Raw genomic sequence first — 4,143 nt, 5'->3', positions numbered from 1 at the left:
CCCTGGTAGAGTGCTGTGGCAGCATCACACAGTTCACAGCAACCTCCAACTCCTGGGCTTAGATGATTCTCTTGCCTCAGCTTCCGGGTAGCTGGGACTACAGGTGCCTGCCACAATGCCTGGCTATTTTTTTGTTGCAGTTTGGTCGGGGCTGGGTTTGAACCCCCCACCCTCGGTATATGGGGCCGGTGCCCTACTCACTGAGCCATAGGCACCACCCCAAATAGTATTCTTATTTTTTAAATGAGGAAACCAGTAGTAGAATTCATGTATAGGTTCTTTTCACTAATCTATACTGCCACACTGCCAAATGATACTTTGCCTTATAGAGAAGATGCAATTAATATCTAACCAGGAAGAACCTCATGGCCTGAGAAGTTTAAAAAACTTAAACTTCTACATATACATATACACTCATAAACATACACAAACAAAAATATAAGCAGTGACTAATGTAGATGGTATTCACTTAACCTTATAGGTTAAATTAGCACGGATTTGGTCTCCCTCTGTTTTAGAAGAATATTTCATAAATATTTACAATGTAGAATGAATGCCATAAATTTCGGTATTTTTAGTTTTGAACATGCTCGTTTACTTCCCTTAAAAGTTACATTTCTGGCTTTAATGGATAGAAGATTAGAGTTCCTTCGCGGCTATGAAACAAGCAATTTGATCTCCTGTATTTCAAAATACCGTATACTAACCTCCCCTAAAGACTGGGGGGGAAATCAGGTCTACTGGATTATAAACCACTATCTTTTATCCTGAGAGGCTTAATTTGGTTCAGACCCAACTTTAATGTTACAGGCAGAGATCTAGATTGGTTTTGAGTAATTGAGTGCTATTCTAGGTTCTAAGTTTCTCCAAAGTTTCTCTCAGTTTCTTGGATAAATTAACCACTTGGTTTCAGCACCTTGCTTACATTTGAGCCTCTAGAAAGATTACGAGAACTTTAACATGTATTTGATAGAATAAAGGGATATGGCTGATAGTCTATTTAATACCTTGGAGTTAGGGGACTGTGAAGTTTTACAGTGTTTTTATTCAAAACTAATATAAAAAAGACATCTTCGGACTCTGATTTCTTTTTTAAATTAAATCATAGCTGTGTACATTAATGCATTTATGGGGTACAATGTGCTGGTTTTATATACAATGTGAAATACTTAGAACAAACTAGTTAACATAGCCTTCACCGTACTTTCTTAATTATTGTATTAAGACATTTATACTCTATACTTAGTGGATTTGACATGTACTCTTGTAAAATAGGCTTCAGGTACTCTAGTTTAATTTAACTGAAGTTGAACTGTACCCACAAAAACATAGGTATGTTCATAATTTAATAAAAGAAGAATTATTTAGATAACTTTTTGTTTCATGTTCCCCTCTTAGAGTTGCATGAGCTAGCATGATTTTATTTTGGGGGGAGATACTTGCTTTTAGATAAAAAAAGAAGAAATAGAATAGGCGGAAATTCAACACAAATTGCTGCCACAAAACAAAAGTGCTAATCAAGTTAAATCAACCCCTGTAATGTTATTGAAAAGAAAACCTCTCCTCTCTCTCCCGATTTGAAGAACAAGCGTTTTCCCTGCCAAGAAGACTGACTTTAAATGGACCAGCTGTCTACATTAGGAACATAGGGTTGCTAAGGTGACTCTGCTGTTTGGGGAAGAATGCAGCAGAGAGGCGAGTTCTTGACGTGTGCACGGAGGGGAGGAATGTGCTGTGATGTGCATCCTTTCTTCTGGTCACATGCTCGCAGAGTGCTGTGTGGGCAGTGTGCAGAAACCACAGGCACTGGAGCTTGCATGTGCTTAAAATCATTTTATTCTCGTGTGAGCCAGGCTTACAGTTCAGATGGAAAATATCCACCTTGTGTGTGTGGCAGGGAGAGGGATAAGGGGAAGGGGGCTTTGATGATAGAGGAAATGGGAATGATTATATTTTGCTTTATAGACATATATGTTCATTTTTTTTAAAATTATCTTTCTAATTCGTCCTTTTCAGTCATGCATTCTATGTTTATAGTTCCTCAAGTGAATAGTGTGTTCCTTGTAACTGTGTATTTCTTTGGCATTTTAATTTCAGAGTTGTTTGGAAAGTCTTAAAAATATGTTGCCTAGGCTGGGCATGGTGGTTCACGCCTGTAATCCTAGCACTCTGGGAGGCTGAAGCAGGTGGATTGCCTGAGCTCACAGGTTCCATACTAGCCTGAGCAAGAGCGAGACCCCGCCACTAAAAATAGCCCAGCATGTGGTGGGCACCTGTAGTCTTAGCTACTTGGGAGGCTGAGGCGAGAAATTGCTTGAGCCCAAGAGTTTGAAGTTGCTCTGAGCTATGATGTCACAGCACTCTACACAGGGTGACACAATGAGACTCTGTCTCAAAAAAAAAAAAGTGTGTGTGTATATATATATGTACACACACACACATAAATACATATAATCTACTTAGTCCATTTTTTTTAAAGCTCTTTTTTCAAGGGAGATCTTATCGTAATGCATTGAATGTTTCTTTCTTGAAACATCCAAAGTGGTTCTGACATTCTGACAAGTAAGTCTATTTAGTAAAAATAATGATTCAAGGACAATTAAGGGTCAAACTGACGTGCCCTGTTTAGATTTTACTGTGGGCATCATTGCTAATACTTGAAATGAGATCTAGATAGACATTGACACAGACACTCCACCATGTGATATTTTCGTTTTTTGTTTTTGTTTTCAAATTCAAATAATGTATTGATTTTAAATGAAGCCATACATGTGTAATGTATTTAAGATATGAAGTACTTGGACCAGTGGCAGCCTTGTATATTTATGTTAGCATCCTATTATTCAGTCTCCTTGTTTGGCATGATTGCTCTTTAATTGATTATAAAATATGGAGGGAAATTGAAGAAACGATTTGATTTCTGAATTCAGTGGATTATGGGGTGTTTCTCATGTATACATTGATTAATAACTTGATGGCATTCTCTATAAACCTGCAATCCCCGCCCCCCATCCCCAGTACAACAGAGTATAATCAGTTTACATAGGAGGTTGGAAAACTAAGTTCGTGAACTCGTCCTAGAAAAAGTGCTACACACCTCGTTGCTGAGTATCACTGTGGTCACCGCTCAGGTCCTCCCCTTGTCAGGAAGCTCTGCATAGCGCCAGGGCCTAGTCTGCCCTTCAAAGCATTTGGAACTCTTTTTCTGGAATGGTCATCAGAGCTATTGTCATTTGGAGATCTGATAATTAAGTTCACAAATTCATCCTCCTAAAATTGTTACATACCTCATTGCTGAATGTCACTATGATTATCAGATGGCCAACGGGAATACTTGAAAGGTGACTGTAGTAGTACTTAGTAATGAGGTATTCTAGTTTTTCTAGGATGAGTTTGTGAACTTAATTGTCAGACCTTGTATATGCCTCACAACAGTCCTTCATTATAATACAGTTAAACATACACTTTTTTTCCTTTATAGTTCACCTTCAGAAATTCTTTCTTACCCAGAGGTCATACAGATAGTCTTCCTTAAATTAGCAACTAAAACCTTAAATAGATCACTCGAGCCCAGGTCCCAGCAACAGCCACACACAGCACAGCGCATTCAGGAACAGGAGCAGCAGCGGAGGCGGCAGCCACAGCAGCTGGCGGGCGTTGGAAAGACCCCAAGTGAAAAGCCCGGGAGGGCCACCGAGCTACCCTGGAGGAGAAGCCAGTCCGAAGCCAAGGCGCCACCAACATATAAGCAGCGCAAAGCAGTATCAGATGCCTTCATGGCCCACTCACCAGTGGCCGTCCAAGTGCCTGGGATGCAGAATAATATAGCTGATCCAGAAGAATTGTTCACAAAATTAGAACGCATTGGGAAAGGCTCATTTGGACAAGTTTTCAAAGGAATTAATAACCGTACTCAGCAAGTGGTTGTTAATAAAATCATAGACCTTGTGGAAGCCAAAGATGAAATAGAAGACATTCAGTAAGAAATAACTATTTTGAGTCAGTGTGACAGCTCATATGTAACAAAATACTGTGGGTCACACTTAAGGGTTCCAAGTTACGGATAGTAATGGAATACCTGGGTGGTGTGGATAATAATGGAATACCTGGGCGGTGTGGATAGTAATGGAATACCTGGGTGGT

The 4,143-nt window shown here is 39.5% G+C and overlaps 1 protein-coding gene across 4 annotated transcripts in view; it reads left to right on the top strand.

Moving 5' to 3' along the window:
* The window catches only part of FRS2 (fibroblast growth factor receptor substrate 2), a 135,826-nt gene that overhangs the window by 69,206 nt on the left and 62,477 nt on the right, over window positions 1-4,143 (top strand). The window lies entirely within an intron of this gene.

The sequence above is a fragment of the Otolemur garnettii genome, unplaced genomic scaffold (assembly GCF_000181295.1).
Source record: "Otolemur garnettii isolate 467f Iridium unplaced genomic scaffold, OtoGar3 scaffold00125, whole genome shotgun sequence".
In the NCBI taxonomy this organism is placed as follows: domain Eukaryota; kingdom Metazoa; phylum Chordata; class Mammalia; order Primates; family Galagidae; genus Otolemur; species Otolemur garnettii.
This window is presented reverse-complemented; position numbering and strand designations above follow the sequence as displayed.